The sequence below is a fragment of the Colias philodice genome, chromosome 10 (genome assembly GCF_061535455.1).
Source record: "Colias philodice isolate Cphi_HAF_F1 chromosome 10, ilColPhil1 Martin Lab GWU primary, whole genome shotgun sequence".
NCBI lineage: Eukaryota > Metazoa > Arthropoda > Insecta > Lepidoptera > Pieridae > Colias > Colias philodice.
The window spans coordinates 1899703-1911125 of NC_143095.1; positions in this window are offsets into that span (position 1 = coordinate 1899703).

Below are 11423 nucleotides of genomic sequence, written 5' to 3' on the forward strand. Positions count from 1 at the left end.
AATACCTTTGTTTCACCACTTAAAAATGTACATGTACACTCAAAACCCTTAGAAAATGTAAAATTCGTCTTTATCAGTGAACTAATGATATAATATATAATCGAAAGCTTATGGGACTTCTTATCGATACTGGAAACATCAAAGCTGTACTTTTTCTACGTTGCGTTAAAACTGGTATTGAAAACGGTACTATGTTGAGCTATAAGAATATGATTTGCTTTCTTTCTCATTTCTATAAACAGAAATGGCCTTGAACACGCGAACATAAAAAGTAATATTTAAAAATAAATACCTACCTAGCTTTTATAATAATTATTGTCTATTTTTACACGCAAATTACTTTAAAATTGGACCTCAATTTTCATTTAGAAGTCTAAACATTTCTCAAAATCTGCCTTATTTTATTATATTTTTTAAATATTAATAAATTTACAGATTATATGGTAGTAGGCTAAATAAAAAATAAGTTTACAGATAATAATCAATATTGCGCAATATATTGTTTAATATATAATTGTCAGTCTTTTTGTAATTTTATTACGTGATAACGACATTTAATTAGAGGTTGGCGACGTTGAATAAACAATGTAGTTACTGAGTTATATATTAACGTGTCCTGAATACATACATGAGTACATAAACAAGATTAATTTATTGTACACTATGTAATTACTAATTAAAATAATTATAGTGCCTTAGCTTCATTTTAAAAGCACAATAATGAAGCAAAACAACAACATTTCAAATTACTAGTTCATAAGTTATCCTATGTCTCTAAGAAAAAATATTCGATTTATTAGTCGTTGTACCTATAAACCTATTGCTAATTTGTATTGTTATGATAAAACTAGATTTCCGCCCGCGGCTTCGCTCGCGTTTGCAAAGGAAAACCCGCATAGTTCCCGTTCCCGTGGGATTTCCGGGATAAAAACTATCCTATGTGTTAATCCAAGTTAACCTCTACATGTGTGCTAAATTTCATTGTAATCGGTTCAGTAGTTTTTACGTGAAAGAGTAACAAACATCCATACATCCATACATCCTTACAAACTTTCGCCTTTATAATATATATTAGATATTAGATAATTTCTTCGTGTTTCTTATAATTTATTAGAACTGTTTCAAAGGCTGTAGAAAATTGTTAATGTATATACCGTCATAAGATCAAAATAGCGTTATACATTTGTTCAAAACTTTAACAATGACTTGGGTAGAGTGATTTTAAAGTTTTAAATATTCACTGGCCAGTTAATATTACTTTCTGATTACCAACTTTAGCCAACTTCACAATAATTATTTAAGCAAATATATCTAGATTAAAGAACTATTGTTTAGTACAGTTACCTGTACATTTAAATATCATAGCACCTATCTTAGACTAGCTGTTCTGTGTTTAAGCGTGATGATATAATAGCCTATAGCCTTCCTCGATAAATGAGTTATCAAACACCGAAAGAATTTTCAAATCGGACCAGTAGTTCCTGAGATTAGTGCGTTCAAACAAACAAACAAACAAACTCTTCAGCTTTATAATATTAGTATAGAGGTAGATTATAATTTAAAAAAGCAGCACATAAGTATATAGAAGCAAGAGATTAGGCCATAAAATTCCACCACGCTGGCTAAGTGCGGGTAAAAAATATTATATTAATTTGAATATTATAATATTATCTTTAATGTAAATGACTGGAATATTCTGGATTCTTGGAAAATACGTCGATCAAGATTTTTTTACTTGTAATCATTGACAGTGACTTTTTAATTATATGCTAAACAAAAGATGACTATGTTAGTTTACAACAAACTATAAATACCTATATTATATAATTTATTTATATATACCTACGTACCCTATACAACATTTGTGTTGTTATCCTTATTCGTCAATTTTATTAAGATGAATATTTAATTTACATTTTTATCAACAAAACGTCTTACTATTTATGTATTTATCAGCAAGCATGTGGAATATTTTTCTTCGTTTATTTTTAATGAATAAATGTACAGATTATAAATTTAGGGCATTTAATTGCCAACTTCGATTTTTGCATAAGTTATTTTGATTACAGCTCAATAAAGTATAATGGTATTGTGATTTTGAAGTTTGTACGTTTCATTAGAGCGTAAGAATAAAATATATTTAAACTTCTTTAAATATTGATTTTTTGTATTGCAAAAAAAGACAATATTTTAGCTAATTCAATGTTAAGGTTTTTATTTCCTCATTACATAGATAATGAAGTCAAAAACAGTATGAAATTTAATCAAATAAATTTTCCTTATAACTTATTATTGTAATGAAAACTAGAAGATAACAAACTCGCCTTCTATATGTATTTGCATTATCGAATACTAGAGCTTTTAAGCTCGTTAAAGATTGTCATCAATTTTTATGGTTTTTCTTATTAAAGTTTACTTTAGCACCTTGTTCACCTTCACTGTATCGAGACGTTTACGCCGCGGCACCTACCGCAGACATACACCAGCAATTATTACTCCGAAAGGCAACCATTTTTTCGATTATTTCAGCTTCGCGTCACTTTTTACGCCATTTATTGCTTAAACAACACTCGCTTCTTATGATAATCAGTGAAGATTTTACGAGAAAATTATTCCATTTCAGTTATTTTCAATTAACTCAAAAGTAACGTTATCGTAATATACGCAAATAGAAATGCCATCAGAAAACAAATTTATAGAAATTTTATGTAAGATCTTTCTAGAGGTCAAATCGAATGTGGTGGTATGTAATGAGTCAGCTTAAGATTATCTTATCTTATCCCTTCGTTTTAGTTTAAAAATGACTCATTTTCTAATTTAAGATTTGACGCCACTTGATTCTGGCACTACTCCACTAAAAGCTATGATTGAATAGGTAAGCAAAATTAGGTGTATGTATCAGATTAAGGCACTTATTCAATTATTATTTGATGAATGTGATATATTATAACGACTAAATGCATACCAATATAATATACCAATTTATTTTTAAGCTCAGTTAACCATAGTGAGTGCCAGTATGAACACCTTTTTTACAGGTAACCGCCTGGTGATCCTTTCTTATATTCTTGGCAAATCAAAATCAAAACATGCGTTAACACTTAAAAACATAACAACTATGAATATGATGACCTACTTGCCATTGTGTATACTGTAGATCTAGTTTGCCAATCATAATCAAGGACTTCAACAAAATAAATATCGTCGTTATTTGAAATAGTCATCATGAAATGACTATATTTTCTGCTACTTATTCGATGTAGGCGGCATACATTAAACTAAAGAGACATTCAGTAAAAGCCAAGTAGGAAGTAAGAAACAACGGTCTTTATAAGCAAAAACGACTTTTTAACACTGTTATTTACATTTATGTTGTGTATGTGACAATACTATATTTACGAGTATAATCATTGTTACTTATCAATTTTTGTCTTATTGTTTTTGTTTGACTGGATTCTCTGGTTTGATTGCCCTATTTTTAGTCAAGTAAGTATTTTGATTTGAGAAAGCTAAAATTGTACTGATTCTATACGGTTCATATCTTTGCTTACAGACCTTTAAATGTGAACTCCAATTCCTGCGTCTTGTTCTTTAGAAATAAAATCAAATATTTAATAATTGAAATGAATGTGTTTTAATTTTTGAGTGAAAAATAAAGATTTTATCTGTATCATTGAAAGCGCATGTGCTTTAAATATCTTCTATGTGGTTTAATTTCCCTAGCAAAGTATATTCACACACAGGGCTTGGGTCTCGTGAGGGTAAGGTCAATGAAAAACACACGATACCTTCAACACGTGCACAATCTGGTTTCAAATTAGTTTGTATAATTAAAATGAGAAAAAATAATCCAAGTATTTTCATGTAGGTATCGTCAGTAAGTCGTGTTTGTGCTTACATTTGATTACTCACTACAAGGAAGCTAATGCAAATATGCAAATATTTTGAGGTCCCGTAACAAAAATGACACATTTTCATTTCGTGAACGCACCGTTTTGCGGAATAGTTGTTAATATTATGTTAGTATTGTACAGTTATTTCTCATGCTGTGGTGGTAATTGTAACTGTAAAATGTGTCGAATAAATAATATAACGTAACCGTTGCATTTAATTTTTTGTTCATATTGTTACCTGTGTTAAGGACCCTCTACATATTCGGAACCGTTGGCCCAACACATGATCGTCAATGCTTGCTCCCATTACGGCTATTATAATTAATAAACATCTACAATGACGGCTGATCATAGACATTTAGGCCCTCTACACAATCTGGATTGTCTCTACTCGCCCAACGCTGCCCATTGTGAAGAAGACCCATAATATAAATGCTAAAGTAAGTCAAATATCGCTGGCTATTGGAAATCAAGGCTTATAACGGCCGTGCCTAGTGCAGGTCAACAGTTCAAGCGCAGTATCAATAATTCACAAACTTTTTAACAGTTTGTATGCCAAATATCTATACTATATAGTTTTTAGTACGAGTTTTTTAAGTTTGTAAAACAGTAAATGATGTCACATTCGTTCTGAGTCACAACTTATTTAAATAAATTATTTGTTTGGTGTAACAATAAATTTTAAGGGGTTAAAATTATGTGGAGGTGGCGTCTATCATCATAGTCAACTGATAATATTAGAGTTATTTTTATTGTATACCTACAACTTATACATAATATCTTTTTTCCAAGGGCAAAGCTGTGCCAACTGAATTACCTATATTGAAGACTTATGTTAGTTATATCTTTTAAATGATATTGATCTACATATTTGTATAGAGGTGAAGATGGTTGTCGATCCTTCACAGAAAAACTGCTTACCCAACTCAAATGACTGTTCTTATGTATCATACAGGTAAATAGATTTATCCGGACATCAATTAGGAAATCAACTCAATGTACAAATAACACAAATTATAATTTTATCAATACAAGGTACAAATCAAACAAATTCGATCAGAATGGAACCTATTAAAGTTTTCCTTGACAGCTTTATACGAGTAGTCTTTCAAAACCAAGTTCAAAACATTCATACAAAAGGTTCAATGAACAAAATGCCAAAAGTTTTACGGAAACGTTTTGAACGACTGTAAAAACAAAATCGTACAGAAACATAAAAACATTGACGCCTTATTTTTTAGGCGAAGCAAAAAGTAATTTGTATGTATTAGCGCAAATATTGTTCAATCTTTATTGTTGATAATTAAGATGTCGGAAGACTTCGTGAATTTTTTACAATTATATAGATATAAATAATAATTAGGAATCTTTTTATTAGCTCGTAATTTAAAGATACTTGACGAATCTTCGTTTATTCTTATATATAAAAATGAATCGCAAAATGTGTTGGTAAGCGCATAACTCGAGAACGGCTGAACCGATTTCGATAATTCTTTTTTTATTATATTCCTTGAAGTACGAGGATGGTTTTTATGTAGAGAAAACGTAAATATGTACCACGGGCGAAGCCGGGGCGGACCACTAGTTTATAATAATTTTGAGTTGTAAAATAACATTTTCACAATTATTGTGCCGCTGTAATTCAGAACGGTAGTGAAGCCTCTGTAATATTTGGTTGAAAATTATGATTTCGTTTCGATTGTACACTTGGAATGCTAAAATAATATTATTTTTTATATTATTATTGAACGAATTTAATTTTTGTTATAAAAAACTACACCTTGCCACAAGTCCACAACATCTCTTCAACTCTGTTTTAAATTACAATTGCTAAAATAAGGATTTTTATTATTTAGTTTTATACAACAGAATAAAATTTTGCACACTGTGCGCAGTTTAACCAACTTGAACGATAGGAAAGTTTCTATCTCAATTACGATATAATTATTACTATAAAGACTACTCGGGCGAAGCCGAGGCGTGTGGTATATAGTATAGGTTATATAGACATTAATTACTAAAAGAAACTTGCTAACACATTATTAGCTCTCATGTTAAATATAAAAAGTACCGCAATGAATTAATCTTTATAGGTCAGTGCCGCTCAAATAAAAAACAATTTCCAGAGAGCTTTCAGTGACTTTATCGTGTTTGAGCCGACAAAGAAAGTTTAAAAACGGCGAAGCAATTGATCTTGTGTCGCATTTTGTAATCGATGCAGTGTATAATTCATGGGCTGTGCGAAAACAGAGCTGACATGATGTATTTTTTATAGAATGCTCAGTTTATTATTTTTCATATTGATAAAAATCTCACCCACGAAAATTCATTTCAGTCGTTATGTGATGTTGAATGGATCACATTTCAAATCTGAATTTAGAATATGGACAATATTTTGGGATTTTTAGTCAGCAATTATATACCTACCTATGCAGATATTTAAAAAAAATAAAACGGTTAAATAAAACATTACTTAAAATTATGATGACTTTTTTTATTGGTATTTCATTTTAATTTACTTTTACTGTTTGTTTTGTTTGAATTATTTAATAACATAATACAAATAACAATAAACATCATATTGATTAATAATTCTAATCAAGACATATATTTCGAATGAACACATGTCTAAACAAAAACAACAATAAATAACAGCTTGCCAAATCTGTATGATTTATAAGTCTTCACAAAGAGGTAGCATCGGCAAGTGTATCCAAGAAAGGTCAGGGCAGCTCAAACTACACAGTAATTAAAGGTTATTTTTGGCGATAACCATCAGTAAAACAGTTACCTACGTGAGTGAAATAAAAACTCAATGGTTTCACTTGAATGGACCTTGCCGTGAAGGACCGTAATCGAAAAGTCAGTCATATTGTGCACAGTAGTTTTCAAATTCGCGCAATTTATTACACGCTTTATATTAGCTTCACCTGTATGTTTGTAACCGACTTCTTTGGGCGCGATTTTGACCCACTTTAAACGGCGAGTACTCGTTCAAACTTTGGAGATTTATTGAGGACCGATGACAATACACTAATTTGATAAAATTTTCTATTTTTTAGTTCGGTTTTCTATGAAAAGCGTGTTTTTTAGTTTTTTAAAACTATTATTATTGAAATGTAAGATTGTATCTAAATGTGTAAAGGTATATTTCTTTTCAATTGGTATTAAGAATTGGTACAGGAGAAAACAATCATTGCTCGCGTAAATTTCAATGAAATTTTCCATAATATGGATTTGATAAACTTTTATCGCGTATTCCACTTTCTCCGAATTTTATTGCCTTTAGGTATGCCACTATTACACAGGTAGGTATAGCATAATACTATGTATAGGTAATGTAATGTTTATGTTAATTTAAAAGAATTCTTGCATACAGAAATATAGAGCCTTTTTACGTAATAAGTAAAAGATATTTTTTTTTAGGAATAAATATTATGTAAGTACGTGTTTATTTATATAATTATGAGCCACATTGAATAACAAGGAAAATCTCGCCCTGTGTTCTGGAGAAATTCCAGCCCACAATAATTATTAATAAAACAATTTATAGTCCATATAAAAATATATCACACAACACAATATCGTGTGAGTAAATTACGTACATTCCTTGTTGCATGTTGTTTCAAATACCGTAGTCATATCTCATTTAAAACAAGAGGATAATAATTAACACAATCTTTGCATGCGACTGCGCAGTAAACAAAGCTTCCGTCAAATGTACAATGTAATTAATATAAATAAATAAATTGTCAGTCTCACCAGCTTAATAAAACCACAGATAATATAATCTATACTAATATTATAAAGCTGAAGAGTTTGTTTGTTTGTTTGAACGCGCTAATCTCGGGAACTACTGGTCCGATTTGAAAAATTCTTTTGGTGTTAGATAGCCCATTTAGGTATCGAGGAAGGCTATAGGTTATATATCATATAAGCTAAGACCAACAGGAGCGGAGCAATGCGGGTGAAACCGCGGGGAACAGCTAGTACTGAATAAAACTTACTTGAGTCGGTACAATAAAAAAAATCGAATAAAATTGTGATTTACGATTGATATCATATTATAATAGAGACGTTAAAATTTATGTCTCTTTATGTAATGTTAATACTCTTTAAGATGAATGAAATGAATTATGTTTGTGTTATTGTCGACTTAATGTATATGGATAATTATTTAATTAATTCTTTGGTTGTGTTGTTCTTACATTTTTTATTAACTTCACCATTACACTAACATTGATATTATATTATATTGGTCGAGGCCATATCGATATCTTATATGAAAAAAGTAACACAATAGCACACTGTATGGGAGATATAAGTTCTAGATTTATCTATATTGTATTTGTATTTTATAAATATTCGAAATAGCATGATATAATAAAATAGCAAATACAATTTAAGAAGTTTCAAACTCAAACATTTATTTATTCAATTAGACTTCTTAGAAAAGCACTTTTGAATCGTCATGACATATTTTTAACATTTACCAGTTTCGTGAAGAGACAGCTCTTCCCTGTAATAATGTTATGGTTATGATGTTGCAGTATGTATTTTTATATAATTTAAGATCAATATAAAAATGGGCTTTTGGAAAAAAGACCAAATGAATAAATTATTATTTGAGTTTAAAAGACACACAATTCAATATTGCTTAAAACGTTTTTGTGACATATTAATACAGCACAAAAACACAAGCATTAATTTTAAAAGAACGTTAAAAGTTTCAATATTATAATATCGTGAGTTCTACCCAGTCATGATTCATATTCAAATAGAAACTATAATAAAAACGATGTATCGAAATTAAATTGAGAAAAATATTACCTACATATCAAAGGTTCACTCGCAAAAAGTCAAGATTTAAATTCACTCAATTAATTTTATATATTACAGGTTCTAAATATTATAATCGAATTTTAAAATATAATTTATCACTATTTAATATCGCTGTATTACGTCACTTTTTATTCATTTACATAACACATAATAATTTATTTAAATTCAGGCTTAGATAATATATGTCCCGTATTTATAACATCCCAGACTTTTTGGCGTCGACGAGGCACCGTGGTTTTTTTACCGACTTCAAACAAGGAGTAATTGTCTATTATGAAATACTTAATCTGTTTATTACCTACTCATTTATTAGTATGATTTTTTTAATCTTCTTACCGACAGAACTTATTTTATTTGCTCGTATTTAAACTAACTCTGCGAACACAAAAGTTTGATTTCGAGCTAGTAAAAATACATACATAATTTAAAACATGTATTAGTGTAGATAGTTCTAATACCTATGAAAACCCCTTAACGATTCTTCCAACTCTATCTATATTTTCGAAAATGTAAGATAAATTTATACAGAGATACGAAATTTCTGTTTTATACCCAATTAACCTGTGTATGTTAAAATATTGGTTTTAACATAATGGTCCATGACGATATAAATTTTATCTATAAAACTGACATTGTAACTAGTGACTCATAATCACGTTGTTGATGATAATTAATTATTAATTAGGTAAATAAACGAGTTTAAGGATTTATCTATAATATGCTCTTCCGCATGTGGAAGGTATAGGTATGCAAATAACAAGCTAAACTTTCATGAGAGATAGTATGATTCTCAGAGCTTTATATCATAGGGAAAGTATTATGCACGTATTTTTGTAATTTTTAAGATATAAATTAAACTCTACCACTTCATAGCATTCTATATAAATAAATAAATAAATAAATCATTTATTGCATAAAAACATGGTACATACAAAGATAGTAGTGTTCTAGTAAGATTAAATATCAAATATTAACGTATTTCAGCTTTTCGTACAATAACATTTTTTAAATACCATTTCACACAAAATATAAAAAATAGATCGTCAAAAATATTTCAAAAGTTTAATAATAAAAAAACATAATAAAATTTTTAGTCCCGTGCAATAAAACTAATGTAATCTTAAATTAAATTCAAAATATTTGTATAACTGAATAACCAAATATAACAATTAGTAATTGGTTTGGGGTCATTTAAGTGACCTTTATAATATATTCACAATGTTAATGAAATACTCGGCCTCCGGGCATCTTAAATAAAAACGACCTGAAAAATTAGAATAGGTTAATTACCCTACCTTTTCAATAGATAATATTATTATTTATATGAAATTATTATCCAAATCCTAACTTACTCCATAATTATTTAAATATATAATGGGAAATTAAATGCTTTAAAATTGTCGTATTATCCTATGTGATAGCGCTAAATTTTTAGGACATTTCTAATTATATTATGATTCAAAATTAAATTAATAAATAAAGGTACCTATAATAATATTTTCCATAAGTAACAATTTAATACACGAGCAAAACTGTGTGCAAACAACTAGTTTTACATAAGTTTGGCATTTTATAATTGGAAGATTAATAATATGTTTAATCATTTGGTCACACACGGTTTCTACAGATGTAATGCATTGTAATACATATTGAAATGTCAACTTTTTGTCGAGTTTCATATTAATATAATTTATAGTTAATACGAAGTATGTTAAATTCGACCGGTTTCGTTAAACGAACTAGTTTCAATCATTTGTTTTATCTTAAAGATATACAATATGCAAATGTATCATTCCATTTTGGTAGCATCATTCCTTTATAATGTTAAGTAATAAAAAATGAATCACAATGGAGTTAATGATCGGGTGAATTAATACATTGGATTCGGGGTGACATACTTGACCTGACATATCTTAGTTTAAAGTATGTAAAACATTTTATTCGCCCATTCAAATGTTGATCGAGCCACTACCAAATATGGGCATGGTATAGAATAAATAGCTTGAGGAATTTTAATTTGAAACAAATTCGTTTTGCATTTGGAATTTTGATGATAATTGAGGTACATTTATGTTTTTGTTTTACCATTATTCTTATTTATGTCTATATTATATTTAAAAGATTTTATGTGCATTGTGTTTACAATAATTCATTTTGGTTATAATGCAGACCTTTTTATCTTTTAAGAAAATTAAGGTAAATATTTGTTTCGATATTTTGGTGTAAAAACAATTGAAAATGTATAACATCCAGAATGAACGTAGAACAGATTTACTGATTTAAGCAATGTATTATAACTGAAGGTCTAAATAAAGGAATTGATACTATTAATCATTATTATTGTATTATTTTATTCTGAATAATAATACCTACTTACTTATTCTCCCTTTCGAATAATATTTATTATTATACCGTGAATTTAAAATCGTTATTTCTCAATAGGATAAAGCGACATCTCTACCAAACTCACAAAACAACTTAAATAACAAGATGACACGCATTGTAGTACCTATTTCCAGTTGTGAATTGTATCCAAAACGTGTCAGAAGATGTCACTATGTGGTAATTGTATGAAGGTATATCTATAATCCAATGTGTTCATGGACAAGTATAATTAATAAATAATAATACTCTTTACGTCCAAATAAGTGCCAAATACGTGCAATAATAGTTTAAAAAAAAATGTGT